Source organism: Erithacus rubecula (assembly GCF_903797595.1).
Source record: "Erithacus rubecula genome assembly, chromosome: 13".
In the NCBI taxonomy this organism is placed as follows: domain Eukaryota; kingdom Metazoa; phylum Chordata; class Aves; order Passeriformes; family Muscicapidae; genus Erithacus; species Erithacus rubecula.
This window is the reverse complement of record NC_136665.1, coordinates 1,441,548-1,458,194: the sequence shown is the minus strand read 5'-3', so window position 1 is coordinate 1,458,194 and position 16,647 is coordinate 1,441,548. Positions and strand designations below refer to the sequence as shown.

At 44.7% G+C, this 16,647-nt stretch overlaps 2 protein-coding genes across 5 annotated transcripts in view; one reads left to right on the top strand and one right to left on the bottom strand.

The window, feature by feature from the left end:
• LOC306807311 (uncharacterized protein) overlaps window positions 1-16,647 on the top strand; it is a 1,031,843-nt gene that overhangs the window by 365,797 nt on the left and 649,399 nt on the right. The gene's annotated exons all lie outside the window — the stretch shown is intronic.
• Window positions 1-16,647, bottom strand: part of IQSEC1 (IQ motif and Sec7 domain ArfGEF 1) — a 261,481-nt gene that overhangs the window by 222,926 nt on the left and 21,908 nt on the right. The gene's annotated exons all lie outside the window — the stretch shown is intronic.

Sequence of the window (16,647 nt, the reverse complement as noted above, 5' to 3'; positions counted from 1 at the left end):
TTTTTTCCTTTCTTTAAATCATGGTTTGTGGGGGGGCTTTTTTCCTTTCTTTAAATCAGTCCCCAAACACAAGCTTCAGTACCATCACAACTTTCAGGGAGAGTTTCAACCATTAATCCATTCAGCTTTTAGAAGCTTTACTTCAAATACCTTCTTTATCCCCCATAAGTGTTACTCAAACACTCCCTGAGAAATCCCTGCACTATCAGCTCTACCTGGTTTTCCCTCAATTCAGAGTTTGTTATGTTCAATTGCCTCTTGACACAATTGCCACATCTTATTTTTGTCCTTTAGGTCAAAGCACTCTCCAGCAGCTCACGCTGACCTGGACACAGCCAGGGTCTTCACACAGGGTCTTCAGAGGTTTTGCTGCTGAATAAGGGTCTTTGGTGCTGTATTGTTTGTTTGAGGTTTTTTTTAATCCTCAGAGGATTGCAAAAAATAAATTTTGTCTCGCTGTTCACAGTAATGTATTTCACTCTTGGTTTTTGGTGGCACCACCTTAAGTGGCAGCAGATCCTGTCCACCTCCATTTGCCACTAGCAAGATAACACTGATAGTTCTGTGCCTTTGAGGTGAGTCCTCTCTGCTCAAAACCACTTCATAACCTTTTACACCTCTCCAATTAAAAATAAAGCAAAGCACCAGGTTCCCCAGGATGGCTGCTATGGAGGGGCAGTGCCCAAGGCCAGGCTGGACAATGGGACAGTGAGGGGTGTCCCTTCACTGCCAAGACATTTTGTCTCAGCATTTCCCCTTCTTACAAGAAGCATTTGCTCATTCCAGAGCTCTGCAGCTCCAGGGCATCCAAACCCCAGCATCTCATACCTGGAGATATCAGGGCTGATGTCATTTGTTCTGCTCATTATCTTCCTTCACCTCCTCCTGTGCTTGAGCTGAAACAATCTGAAGATTCAACAAGTGAAGATTCTCACTGCTGCCCTGCCAGAAAGTCCAGGTGGCTGCTGGAACACTGCTGAACTTTTCCAAGCTCACTGCAGCAGGTGCAGCCCCCTTCCTTCCCTCTGATTTATGGACATGCATTCAAGTGCTCAGGATCTCTGCCCTGAGTTTCCAGCCCCAAGGATTAACAATCCCCCTGCTGACACTTTTTAGTCTCTTTTTTTTTTGCTCTGTACTCTGCCCCATTAGCACAAAACAGAGCCTGCTGTTCACACTGCAAAGTGACACCTATACTTCAGTAAGAGCACATTTGAACACAGGAAAAAGGTTTCAATGGAAATAAAACAGGGGTGGGAGGGAAAATGCAGGTGCAGAACCAACCTCAGCCACACAACAGCAGGTTTCAGCCACGTTCAAGGGAGCACTCAGCTGGCTTTTGCCTTCTCTTCAAAACGACACAATGTGGGCTTATTTGGCTGTTGTCAAAGAAGTCTATAAACAAATGAGTTTATTTTTAGCTGTGCTTGAGCTGCCAGCAAAATTCAAACAACACCCAATGAGTGGTACTGGCAAAAGCAAATGAAATGATGATAACATTTGTCTGGCACTCAATATATTAATTGCTTAAGCAGGCTTTGCCTTCTCAGGGGTCAGCACTTAGAGTGTGTACGAAATTTAATACCTTCAACTCTGGAAACCAACAGGAGTTTATATTCAATAGGTGCAGAGCTGGGGGAAGAGCATCCTTTTGGATGCTCATCCATCAGGAGCCTATTTTTATAGTAGTCTGACATTACAAAAGCAATAACATTCCACTCATGGAAACAGCTGAGCTCAAAGATCAAACATTGATGATACTCCAGAGGCTTCTTTACATAGATATTGAAATTTAAGATTCCTCTCCTTTCACAATAAATCAACTGTCCCCACCTGAACAGTCACTTTAGTTTGTGAAGTGATTTTGATGGATCACTGCTACCTGGAGCAATGAGTTCCCAAACAAATCTCTCCCCATGGAAGGCAGTTCTGTGGATAATGACTCCAGAGCCCCAGGCTGGACCTGGCAAAGGTGGCACTGGATCCCTGCTGAGCAGAGACCAAGGACAGCAGAGCTGACAGGACAAGCACATCGTGTTTGGAGATATCTCAGTGCTTGCCAGCTGAGTCTGGGCTGTACAAACTGCTCAGAGACAGCCCTGCAGCAACATCAGGACAATTCCTTCCCAGGCAAGCACCAGCTCCTCGGGGCTTAGCAAGCATCAGGCAGCCAGAGGTGGGAGTGGGGAGGTGGGAGAGCACAGGATATTCCTGTCCTGCTCACTACAAAGATGTAAAACCTCAGCCACCATCAGGAGGTGAGATTCCTACGCAAAACCAGCAATTTTAACTTAAATCTCACTGGTGCAGCAAGGACATGGAGATTCCCATAGCAACACCAGCACAGAGTGTTCCAGTTCTGCTGGAAGCAATTGGTCCTTCCTGGGGCAACCAGAGCTTTTCCTGCTGCAATTATTTGGGCTGTACTGAGGAGTTAGGAACCTGCCCATTAGTAGTGACTTGAAGTGTTTTAACCTGAAACAGAGACACACATGTTTGGGATATTATACACAGAAATTTCCATGTGGAGGTATTGGACCTGCCCATCTCCTTTCTTGGTAATCAGTGGATGGTTAAAAGGCAGTTACTGGATGAAATTAGTCCCTGTTTTAGGTTCTAAGAGAATAAAGATTGGCTGTAAATTGAATAAACTGACACCATTACAGATACATTAAATTCCTCAGGCAACACCCAGTTTTAGATAATTCAGACTAAGATGAAGAGGAGACTCCACTAAAAATTTTATGAAGTAATATGGTGTAAAAACGTTTGCAGAGTGGGAAGATTTGTCTCCACTTTTTCACTCAGAGCCAAACATTCTAACACAGGTTGATTATATCATTCCACTGAATGTAATTGTAAACTGGGAAAATTACACTGACATCACTACTAACTGCTGGAGAAAATTACAGAAATGCTGGAGCACTGTAGCAGTTTTATCCTGATTTCTCAAATGATGACAGCAACTTGAAAAACCAAGAAAAACAGCAGAAAGCTTCACCAGAACAACCATCAAGGTAAGGTTTTGTTACAGAAAAATCTGCCCTGTTCTCCAGGTCAGGTTTACCAGCAGTTTGCTCTCTGGGAGAAGAGACCAGCAAGCATTCAGTAAAACTGGGATTTTTAAATGATCTGATGGAGAAAGTGATTCCTGAGCCTGGCTTATGTTTAGTGACTCCAAATCTGTCCAGAGATGAGAACATTCCCATAGAAGCTTATGAAAAAATACTGGTGAATTTTCAGATATGTCCCAATGACTTCAGTAGAGACATTCCATTCCTCAACACCCCCTTTACAAAATTTTAGCACTTCAAAAGCAATTCCAAGTTATTCCAACTCCAATTCAGTTCCAAGAATCTCCATCACGACTTTCTTCACCTGCTTCCAACACTTGCTCCAAGTATTTACAGCAAATGGAAGGGCTGGGGCAGGTTCCTGTAAACAACTGAAAGAGCAGGATGCACTTTTTGTCACTTCCACAGAATGGGAATGGCACAGTTTGAGAGCTTGTTTTCCCTGCTCTTTATGAAAGATGCCTTGTCACACACACCTACAATATTATTAAGTAGGATGATTTCATTCCTGACATTTAAACTTAAAAATTCAGCTTGTAAAAGACTTTAAACACTTTTGTTTGTGCCTGGTAAGTTAATTCAGAGTTGCAGGTGATGGCTGAGGATGTGTGAGGAGATGAGTGCACTGCCTTCACATCCTCTGAGTAAGAACATTCACAGGCAAGTAACTCCCTGAAATTCCCATTAGAGACAAGGCATAATTTCCTTATCAAGGTCTGAACACATCATTACACTGATGCTTGCTGATCGTTCCTGCTTTCATTGCAATGAGCACAAATGAATCCCCACACAGAGCAATGTTAAACTCTAACATATAATAGTGCTTAATTGCCTTCACCCTGAAGAGAAAGCAGCAAAGGGACTGCATTCATCACTGTTTGTCAGGTAGTCAATAATATTATAGAGTTCATTTTAAAGAAAGAGACAAGATATTCTATTAAGTGTTGATTTTAAATTTCCAGTATTTAAAGGTTCATTTTTTGCATCTATGCAAACAATAATCTGAACAAAAGAGTACCTAGCCAGTGATTTTCATTTCTCTCAACACTTTTCTTGTGCTTATCATTATCTGCTCTTCAACTGCCACACTAAAACCACCATAGAGGCCTTAGAGGAAAGGAAAAATCACAAAAAGAACATTGTCGAGGCAGCAGGGCCTGCAGGTTTCCCTGTGTGGCTACAACTTCAGGTGGGTGTGGAAGGGGTTAAGTCACATTTCTGCTTTTCTGATCTCCAAATTCTAAACAAAAATTCACAGATTCTCTTATTCTGGAAACAACTGACTGAGCTTGGCTATGCTTTCTGTGTGGAACTCGTGCAAGGCAGATGTTGGATCCCATCAGACTGCACAGACAACACAGGAGGATCCAGGGACACTTTTTTCCAGCTGAGACACCCAAAACCAAGGTTCTGTTCCAGATGTTTCCAGAGACAGCTCAGTCAGTTGAGCTTTTCTGCAGCCACATCTGCAGGAAGTGAAAAACTGGAAAAGAAACTTCAGTACTTGGATACTGATGGACATTGAGGATACTGGGGATAACCCAAAGTGTGTCATCAGCACTAGTAAAGACCCTTCCACAGAAATCTGCCACTTCATAAGGGACAGACATTCAATATCTAATGTACAGGAATTATATGGGTTACACTGCACTTAATTCTTCATTCCCCAGTGCAAAGAGCTTACTCTCAGGTAGTTCACTATAACCTACAGAGCAGCTGAATTGTGTATAAGTTCAAAGAACAGCAAAAATCTGCATTATTCCACAAATTACAGAAATGACAGCCTCAAACACTGCGGCAAGTACCACCTTTTAAATGCATTTCTCCTCTTTTCTTATCCCACTCCCCTTTTCCACTCACAGGCATTCTCAAGCCACAATTTTCTGTGCAATTTGGATTTCACCCAGCTGCATCTCACTCTTTAAATTCTGGTTTGTGCCTCCTCTTTGGCTGTCACCAAACCACCCTGACCATTCCACCCTGTGGATTTCTGCTGCCACACTTGCTCACGTGGCTGCAAACCAGAGAGGAACAACCCAGGAAATGTGACACAAAAGACCTGAGAAATGCTGCAAAAAATTCCTGCTCAACATATACCCCAAGGCTCATTCCCCAGGCAAGTGCCAAAGCCATCAAACCAGCACACAAAGGCTGGTAAACAGCAGAAACGGTAAAATGATGAGAAGATAAATCCTTGCTACCAGCTCCAAGTATTAAAAACTTCTTTAAAAAAAATTCTAAATGCATGACAGTTGGAACTAAAGGATAAAAGTGATCTTGATATGAAATGAATATACAGAAACACCATTTACCACTCACCACACTACACTTACAATATTAACATCCCATTTTCCAGAGGTTCACAGCATTTTTTTCACACACTACTTAAATTGCTAAGAGTCTGGTGGTGCATAGATCATTGTTTGTAACAGGGAATTGTACAATGCAGGTAAGAGTCAAAATATTCTATATTCAGAAAGCAGCTGCTTTAAGAAAATCAACTTGTACAAGGTGAGGTGGCTAAAGGAGATCAGGTAACCTAGAACAGGTTTTCATGAAGCAAATCTGACACACAAAGCTGATCTGAGTGATGCCTGTGAGCAGCAGCCAGGATTAGACATTCCCCTGCTGCAAGAGAAATTCAGAACCTGGAGAAGTTTCCCCTCTGAGCAGCTTTATCTCTGCATGCTCCTGCCACTCTAGCTGTCACAAGCAGCCCAGCCCCAGCTGTCCCCTCAGAGGGGACAGAACCCCTTGGCTTTGGCAGCTGCAGCATCCACAGGTGCTCCCCAGGATGCTCACCCTGGGGGGAGACTTTGCTCATCAATCATGTAAAGCTGGCCAGAGTACAGGTGTGAGCCAAGGTGCTTCCACCCCCAGCCCTGAGCCCTGCCCTGCTGCAGGAGGGGATTTGGGAGCCCTGGGGACAAGCCCAGGAGCTCAGCTCCTGCCTGGTGTGTTTAATCCAAGGAAATCCAGGTGCCTCCCTCTCTGCAGCACCTGTGCCCCAGCAGGAGCTCTGGCACAGGCAGTGCCAGGGCTGTGGGCAGGATGCTGCACTGACAGCTCTGTCTGGCAGCAGGTGCAGGAGGCACATTCCCTGTGCTGTGGCTGAGCTCCAAATGCTCCTTCAGGTGAGCAGCAACTCCTGCCATCAGCCCCGAGCAGAGCAGAGCAAGAAACCAGGAGTAAGAAACACCTCTGGGTATCTCAGAGTGATGCCAGGTACCACTGCTCCAGACTACATTCCTCTGGAGCCAGGAAAGGCCAGTGCTGCTGCTACACAAGGATGTAAAATGCAATAAATATCACCAGAAGCACAGGTGACTGTGTGGAGTGTTTCTGTGAATACGTGCCTCACTTCCTAAGTCAGAGAAGGTTCTTACCAAAGCCCAGGAGAGCCCCACTCATGCATTTCCAGCTTTACTACTGTGGTAGAGACAGAAGAGAGGTGAAGCTGAACTGAAGTTTGCTACAAATTGCTTCCCTTACAAAGAAAAGAGGGATTTTGAACCTCAGGAAATATCTGCCCCCCACTCACCTGAGACCTGTGCTTAGGTCTGTGGCATGGCAAGGGCTGCACAACAGCTCAAGCACTGCCAGAACTTCAACCTTTGATGGAATCACAGGACAGATGGAGTTGGAAGGGATGGTAAAAATCCTCTAGTCCTGGCCCCCTTGCTGTGGGCACGTCAAACACATAAAGCAGGTATCTATTCCCAATAAGCTTTCACTTCAGTGAGAGAATTAAGGCATGATTGTACAAACTTGCAGAAAATAAAACACAACTTCTCTGCCCGTGGTAGTTCTGTATCTCAGTGGTCAGTTTGATACTCAGGGCAGCAGAGCAGAGTTATCCCCCCTTACAAGACTGGTCAAAAATGATTTCCCTCTTGGGCTCCTCCCAGCCCTGTGTCCTGCATGACAAAGATGCTCAACTTCTGGATCAGATCCTGCCCATTCTCCTCTCATCACACACAGAAATTTACCTCCCAGCCAAGCCTGAACTGATTCCAGCACAGAGAAAACTGATGAGGCCAATTCATTGCAGCAGGATTTATCACAGGCCTTGATGCTCCCCAGGATGAGTCATGGACTGAAACACAGGAGCCAAATTTTCCATTTGCATTGTGGAAGTCACACATCAGGAAAACTGCCTTATTCGAGGGCATTTATGAGTGGTTTCACAGAAAATGCCATTGCATTGCACCAATGACTAGAACAACTAGTTCCTGGAACAACTGGTACCTGAAGCTAAAAGCTGCAGGTATTTGAATCCATCTATGTTTGGAAAGGGTGTCTGGGATAAAGGCAAGAGGAACTGCAGCTGGAAAACCTCCACCAGCACCAGAAAAAACTTCCTCCACTTCAAATTATTACTGAGATCAGTCAATAATTACATTGCTGGGGATCTTTAGCCAGTTATGTGAGTAAAAATTCTTCGAGCCTAACTCAAGGTGCTTCCCACCCCCCTAGAGCAAGTGGAGTCCCTGTCCCTCTTGCAGCTGGGTTTCCTGGGAATAGGAGGGGCTGGAATTTGTCCAGAGCCAACAAACAGGGTGGAGGGCAGCACCAGGAAAACAACCATGCCTTCATCACACCCCTCTGGCCAAGGTGCCAACCAAACAACAGTAACATATCAGAAGTCTCTCACTGGACCTTTTGTCTCATAATCCTCCATCACTCGATGCAATTGGGAAATAAACCACAGCACCTTCAGCAGCTGATCCATTTCCCACTGAAACTCTGTGCACAGAGTCATTATTTCCAAGGCAGCAGCAGCTCTGTGTGTGATTTTTCACCTGTGATCTGTGTCTGCTGTCTGCATAACTCACTCAGCTTCCAGGGGTTCAGATCCAAAGGTTGGTGGCTATTTTGGGTAAGCACTGAGGAGAGTTTTGCTAAAACTATGAGTAATGTTCTCTGGGTGTCTGCAGCAGACTAATTTTCTGGTTTGGTTTATCTCAACACCATAAGTAAACTCAGCAATACAGAAGCACAGAAGTTATTTATCACACATGGAACACTTCAAATAAAACACCCATTCGGATTTACACACAAAGTTGAAACATTTTTCATTTGAAATAGCAAAAGGATTTTTTTTTTTGTTTTCTTGAGACAGAGAAGAGCAAATTTGGTTTTGTTACTTTCATGTTTGATTTTGGGGAGTTTTTTTATTTGTTTTTTTTTTTTTTTCCCCAGCAGTAGAGAAATGTAAAATGAGTTTTCTCAGTACAGCACAGCTGCAAAAACCAAAAGATGCTGCCTCTCCTGCTCACCTGACAGAGGCTCTGTACAGGAGCTCAAGGACAAGAGAACATCTCATCACCTTTGCCAAGGCATTTCTTGGCTCTGCCTGCTTAGGTTCTGGCTGCCTTTTTGCCTCCCCCATATTCTCTCATTCCCTTCCCTGGGCACTGGTGGAGTCTCCATTCTTGGGAATGTGTCAAAAACCACAGATGTGGCACCTGGACATGGTTTAGTGGTGACCAGAGTGGTGGTGCTGGGTTCATGGCTGGATCCTGAGGGTGTTTTCCAAGCTGAATTCCCTGTCCCTGTGACTGGAGGGCAGGACAGTGCCTGCACACCTGCAGTGACAGCAGGAGCTGGAAGTGCAGGGGGTGAACTCACACCAGTGGCAGCTTGACAAAGACATCTTCAAATGAATATGTAAATCATCCCAGGTTTCTAAAAATATCTGGATAGTTCTAACCACAAGCTGAATGCATAAAATTAAAGTCTGATTTATCAACAGTATTCCCACAGTCAGCACATCTACTCCATTAAAAATCCAGCTCATACATCAGTGTCAATAATATCAATGTCCTCCATAACTTAAACAGTTCATTAATTACCCTCACAGAAAATGATCATTGCACAAAAGGCATGGGCTTGTGGTAACCATTGACCCCATCAAGACTCCTCATTTTGTCTTCCCAATTCAGATGATAATAGCAGCCCTTGCCCTACAATCAGGTATTAATCACTGATCTGTTATAAAAATGAACTATTGAACACTGATGGGCAGTAAATAGCCTTGTATGGCTTAGCTACAAATTACTGCTGTAAAGGAATATTTTGATTTATACCCCAGCTGTCCAGCTGGATTGGGTCATCACTAAACTCTGCTGCTACAGAATGTTTTCTATGAAACACCTGAAATTGTTCCTCAAATCTGTAAAGGAAGAGCAAAGACACCCAAGTCCTACACCCACAGGAGCCTCTCTCACACAACAGAGATTCTGCTCCTACATCCAGGGCCACTCAGCTCACTGGGCTGGGAAACTGCAAGGCAATTGGGGAATCATCCAGGTGGGAAAAACCTTCCAAACACTAACCCAACACTGCCAAAAATCCCTGAGCTCTGATCCAGCCTCCCCCAGGAACAGGATAACCAATCCAAACAGCACAAGCAAAAACACATCAGTTCTCTGGAAAATCAAACTTTTCCCTGAACAGTTTTCCAGCACTTGAAGCTGAGTACTTCTGGTGAGTCCTGCAGAGATTTTACAGAGCTGCTCAGATCCCTGGGGGTCCCTTCCAGCTCAGAAAATCCTGAGATGGCTTAAAATACCATCCTTTGGTGAGCAGCCCTGAAAGGAAAAACAGGAGCAGGTGCCCAGCCCAGAAGGACATCTGGAGCTGCAGGAGCTTTCCAGAAACAGAGAAGGAGCTGGCAAAGTTAATGAGGAACAAAATCCATCCCCACAGCAGCAGAAAACCTGGGGACCCTCCCTGTGATTTGGAAAAACCCTGGATTGAGCAAGAAAAGCCATGAACAGTGAACAGTCCCACAGCACTGATCCTTCAGAGGGGCAGGAGCAGCTTCAGGAAGTCACTCGTGAATCCTAGATTTTTTTTTTCCAAATATGTATTTAATTACTGCAAGTCCCTGTTGTCCATTTTAAAAAAGGAATAAGCAAAAAAGCCAAATATTTCTCTCCCAAAGCAGAGTTTTAAGGAGTTATTCTGTAATTTAATTAGAAACCTGTTTTGCTTGGGAAACAAAAAAGCTGTCCTCCTCACTGCTCAAGGAAGGGAGGGAAAAGCCACATTCCCTTATTATTTCCCCTTCAATACAGTTAATTTACATGATAAAGAGGCATTATTTCAAGTGAGCAGTAAATTAATTTCTAGCAGACAGCAAAAAAAACCCATTAGATTTAATCTCAAAATCCATGACCCAAGATTTCATGTCCATTTTAGCACAGGAGGAAAGCTGACCTGTGAGAAAACAGAGCAGGGCACCAGAGCTGGATGGGGCTGAGGTGGGGAGGGACAATCCCCACACCCCCCTGGGTCAAGGACACAGCTCTGTGTGTGCCAAGGAGGCAATTTCACACCAAGAACAAGAATAAAAACTGCTCTTTCCAGCCCAAAGTGCCATTTTGGGATCCCATTCACCACCCAGAAGTGCTGCTCATAAATTGCTCCATCTGAGGCAGACACACGACAGAGTCCTGTGTGAGAGGGACTGGATTTACATCTGTCTGCTCCAAATCTGACACCTCCTCCTGGAGAAAATGTATTCCTGGAAGGATTTAACAGCAATCTGTCCCAGTTGAGAAATTATTTTGGGAGAATATGGCACATGGATGAAAAACAACTGTTGCCAAAAAGTTATGGAACAGATTAAGAACATTTTACAGCCAGTGTGGAACATGAGATATTTCAGCCATGGGGCCAAGGAGCTGCTTCTTTCCCAGGTAATACCACATGCCACTCATCATTAACTTGATCAAGCTTGATTTAAGATGATTCTCAGACCCTACACACAAAAAAAATTTAAAGACAATTTTTTTTTTTGTTTACCAATGTTTACCCAGCACTCACAGGCACTGAATATCTGACAGGAACTTTCTCAGAAAACCAAGACCTACAAACTTGCCCGTGTCCTCATCTCTCACTCTGCTCAGACCACATTTTCTCCCCTTCTTTTCTTCTTTATTGCACTTACAGCCACACCGCATCACACATGCATGGCTATTGCATCATATTCATACATGAAAGTGCCCCCAGTTCCAAGTGACCCAAATAGATTTACCTGGCCCTTCATTTGGCCACCAGTGAAGTCAGCACAGAGCCCAAATAATCCACTTCAGACTAATGTGGCGCATGTCTGTGGTGCACATAAAGTCAGAATTCAGACTTCTACCAAATCCTAAAGGACAATTCTGTGGGATGATGCTTACAGTGTTCCTTATCACTGTGTTATTAAGCATTTAATTTTCACCTAATTACTTCCATATTAAATAAATATTAATTACACCAGTTGCTACTAATGATAACAATTATTATATAAATGATATCATTTCTACTGTGGTATAAATTAATACCAACTACAGAAAGCAGTATTTGTCCCCATCACTGCCTCCAGGTGGCTGCCCCCAGACACGGGATTGAGGAAGCTGCTGTTTAACATTCCCAGTTCCACCAAGGGCTAAATGAAGTCTCAGAGTTGGTGATCATGGTTCACACAGACCTGTTTTCCTCCTATTCACATCTTCTTCAATAATCCCATTAGAAGCTCTGCACTTGCCTTCATCCAGAATTACTTTTGTTTTAGCAAAATTCTGTTCATTAGTCTTTGCTGGATACCTAAAAATTGGCTACAAACACCCAAGGGTGTTTGTAAAAAAATTGTAAAAAATTGGCTACAAACAGCCTGCAGAGATGCTCCAAGGAAGGGCACACTGGGAACATCTTCCAACAGCTCAGCACACACAAAATGGAAACTTATCCAATTAACTGAGCTGGCAAGTCTGGGATCCCACACCCTGCTCTCCTCACGAAGGTGGAGCAGCTCTGATGTGGTGCCAGATCTGGAAGCGCTGAATACTTGGCCTGTTTCAAAGTCTCCTGCATCCCCTCTGCTCATCCAGCAAGAAAAGGGAACAAGGAGCAGCCACTCAGCTGAGAAACCAGAGGTGGGGGATGTGTGAGGGACCCTGCAGGATCTGTAAACCCCAGAATGGGAGGACTCCTCCCACCCTTACACATCCAAACAAAACCAAAGTTATCATATATAAACTAAAACTGGCATTTGCAGCACCTGAGAGCTCAGCATCAGCGAGTGAACTCATGCTCTGCATTTCAGACACTTCCATAAAGATCTAATGGAATAAACCACTCAAACACCACAAGTTCTCACTCTACCCTGGCCACAAGGTGCACACAGGGAAGTCCAACAGGTCAGGAGCTCACAGATAGCTCAGCATTAACAATTAATTGCTGCTATCTTCCTTCTCACATGACAGTGTCACCGAGCTCCAGTGGCTGGTGTCCCTCCTGTCGCTCCCCAAAGATGTGTAAGGTCAGATAAAGGGTGGGGGAAAAGACAATGCTTGAGTGGGATGAGAACAGCTCCAAGGGAGTCAGTTCCTCCTGCAGAAACCAACCAAATACCTGTTTGTTAAAAAAAGCAGCTATTTGGAAAATAACACTTGGATTTGCAGGGTGAACAACAATTGTTGCTCGTCAGTGTAAGAACAGCACATAAAACAGAGCTCATCTGAGAAGCAATTTCTTCACTGCTTTAAAAATTTACTTTTAAGTTCCAAGAAGTTCAAATTTTGAAAGGCAGATGTGAGAACTCTGTCTTTATGCATTTGGAAGCTTTGGAAGCCTCCAGGAGGGAGATACAGAACATCCCAAGCTGATTGCCATCCTCCCAAAGGAGACAACACCAAGGGATGCTGATAAAACCTCCCCAGAGGAGGGCTCAGAGCCACACACACAATGTTCTACGCTGGGTTCTTCAAATGGGTTTTACTCAGAACTGATGGTACATCCTCCCCACCACACTTCCTACAAGTCAAACACCCTCTCCAAGAGAAAGGGGAGAAGAGTTTAAGCCTCTTCACAGTACTATCAGTGCACGATGTGCATTCTTTTAATAAAAAATTATATGATGAATTTCAACCACCAAATTGGGCTGAAAAATCCAAGTATCCTTTAACTTTGCTTTGTTTCAAGTCTTTGCAGCTTCAGAGAGGTAGAAAATGCAGCAGCAATCACTTATGATTGCACTGTGTCTCAGGTAAGGGAATGGAAACTTTGTGGGAGAAAAGTGCATAAAAGAGACAGAAATGTAAACCCTTTGAAAAAACAAACCAGAAAACCTCCATGACTACAACAGAAGATTTTATTGGATTAAATCCACCATGAAAATAGGATTTCTGGGTTAACATATCTATCCATTTATGCTGAGAGAGAATTCCTCTTCCATCCCATCACTTTTTGACAGCACAGAGGAGAGAATAATTTCACTTGCTGCTGACAACCAAATGGTGCCAAGGATGAGATGTGGCAGCACTTGAAGCACTCTAAGCTGAAATTGAGGTGGTACCACACACAGTAGTTCTCATCAAGGCTTAGAGTTTTCTGTCTAAAGTAGCAGTAACAGTTCCTAAACTGAGTTTTGTTTTCAGAATTTTTGCAACCTTCCAACAGACACCAGGAGTTTTAACATCACTTCTCCAAGCAAGCCACCACCTACTCCAAGCCTCACCAGCTGAAAATGAGTTTATGAGCAGATTCTTCTTGGTGATTACATGAAAATTATCATTTGCTTGCTGCTAGCAGCTGCAAATGGATCTGCCCTGCAGTAATTGGGTCCTTAACCAGCTCAGACACAACTTTCCAACCCACTTGCAGTAACATTTGTTTTATTTTTAAACGTGCAGCCAACGCTGCCTTTCACATCACTTCTGAGAAGGGCACTGGCTGAACTGTTCCAAACTGCATCTTTACAAATCAGCATGTTATAATTTACACAGAGGTGGGAATATTCACTTTATGTCTGCCCACAACACCAACTAATGCTGCCCATAAAGACTAAACATGTTTTACATGCTCTTAAGCACCTCTGCTGTTCATCATGTTACTAAAAGCTGCCTTGGACAGCAATTCCCCTTCTCCTCTAAGTAAGGCTCTGTCCTTTGAGCCAGCCAAGCAGCAGCACTCAGGCTGCAGAGGCACACTCAGATCTGTGACTGCACAGCTAACTCCCAATTTGCTTCTCTGGTTCATTCCTCTGTAGCTTTTGTAAGTAAAAACCAGGGCTCTGAGGTGTAAGTTGCCAGTTAATCACATTCAGGGATTATGGTATAACCTAATAAGGAGCTGCAAACATCATTAGGGTAAGGACCACCCTGCAAACTGCTTACACACCACAGCTGCACTTCTGGCAAGAGCAAGAAGGGCAGCACTGCTCAAAAAGAGCTCAAGTTTTTATTTCCACAGGCAATCTTCAACGGAATTGCTGCTCAAAAGTTGTCATAGTGGCAAAAAAACCCAAGTTAGTCTTGCTTTATCACTTCAGAATAAAAAGAGAAAGGTCAGTATTTCAGCAGGTTACTATTGCTCCATCCTACTATGTGTAGAACAACCTGGAACAGTCTGTTTAGCTTCTGAACATCACCTGATCAATACCAGAGAGACCTGCACAAAAGGCTTTATTACAAATCCTGATGTGGAATGGAAGGAATGGGGAATAAAGTTAATTCAAGTCATTCATAATCATCCAAATTACAAAATATTAGGCAATAACCATCTCAAATGCAAGCTTAGAAGGCTGAAGAGAAAAAACCAAAACAGTTTAGAAGCAGAAGAATTCAGTGCAGTGTTTGATTCCTGTTCAGTGAGAAGGAAAGCCCATTTGCTGTGTGCTAGCAGCTGCAGGAATCCCACCTGCCCAGGGAGACCTGCACTCTGCCCCACTGCTGCTGCCAGCACCCCAGAGGAGGCAGCACACTGAATGTTCCTCTGCCCTCCTCCCTCCAGAATCCATGATTCACTGGAGGAAAAGGCATTTTTGCTGGTGATGGCTTCTGGACTATTTTTAGGTTTGAAGTTAATCCAGCTCTGAGCTCCAGCTCAGCCTCCAGACGCTGCTGCAGGGAAACCTGCCCCAGGCAGCAAGAAAAACCAAACCAAGGCTTTTAATGAGTGACTCTGCTTAATTGCCACCCAGGTATTCATGGGCACAGGTGCCTGGGCACAGGGAGTGCAATGCTGGCCCCCAGGGAAGAGTTTTCAGTTCAGAGAGGCAATTTTTGTCACCTGAGCTCCTGTCCCAGCAAAGAGCTCAGATCTGGAGTTTGACACTGATATTGCAGCACCAACCAGAGCTGTCAGGACAAGTTCAAGGCACAAGGCATCTACTACTGAAGACACAGGCAAGCCTTTCAAAGTCTGCCAAGGGAAATGGGTTGTTCCTCATCCACCAGGAGCTGCTAAATGACCCAGCAGGGCACAACGCTGGCACCAGCTGGCAAATGAAGATCCCTCAAAGGAGGATGAGGCAAGTTAATTTTAACTCTGGTTTTAAGGAGAATGAAGATAGAAAATACACACTGCAAGAGACAATTCCAAGGCAAAAGGGCAGGGCTCTCAGAATGGGCTTTTAAGCCAAAGTCTATTCTGGGATGGCCACGCCAGTGCTGTGTTACAGCAGTTCTAGAACAAGGGTGGCTTGGAACTGAAAAAATCAGGTTAGATGGGATATTGGGCAGGAATTGCTCCCTGAGAGGGTGGGCAGCCCTGGCACAGCAGCCCAGAGCAGCTGTGGCTGCCCCTGGATCCCTGGCAGTGCTCAAGGATGGGCTGGACACTGGGGCTGCAGCAGCCTGGGACAGTGGCAGGTGGGTTGTACCTGGATCATCTTTTAGGTTCCTCCAACCCAAACATTTCCATGACTCTGCAATTCTGTGTTACAGTCTGTTCACCCCAGGAACAGGAGAGGTGCAGCACGAGGCAGAGGGAAGGTGAAGCCTAAGGCACTGTCTAAAGTTAAACCAGGTGCTTACATCCCCCTGTTTACGCTGAACAAGTACACACAGACAGCTTTGCACGAGTTTCATAACCATAACCCCACATTCATTTTCACTTCCTACTTCAGAAAAAAACACAGAGCCTGTGGGAATGCTGCTGCAGGAAAAGGGATGGAACTCAGAGCTTCATTCCAGACATTCCTTCACTGGGTGCTGCCTTCACCCATCTGAGGCATCTCAGCTGAACACTCAGGCATGAAAACACATCCATGATTGGGGTCTTTGCCTGCAAATCCAACAGATTCCAAAGCTGCAGTTCCAGGTGCTGCTGCTGGAGAGTGCTGCCCTTCCCACAGCTCTGCTCCAAGCAGCACAAACAGCAGCAGGGATGGCTCTGAGCAGCCGATGCCCTTCAAAGTGCTGAGCAAGAGCTGAATTCAGGAGGCACACTGGGCCCCCTCAGCCCCCAGCACCAAAACTGGGGCAGAGGATTTCACCTGGTTTACGGAGAGTGACCAAACTCTGGCACCACCCAGACACAGACTGGTTTGTGTAGCTGTGCTCAGTCTCAGCCCAGTTTTTCAGAGCAATTGCTGCTGAAGCAGAACTGCAAAAGGATCCCTTGTGGCAGACCTGTTCTGCAGGAAATGCTCCCACACAGAAGCTGCTTGGAGCAGCTGAGCCAGGCTTTTCCTGCTCTGCTTAGGCTTAGGGTTCAGAAAACCACAAAGCCCAGAGCTCCAGGCACACTGCAGCTACAAAAGGCACATCAAGTGGAGCACAGGACTGCCACAGCATCA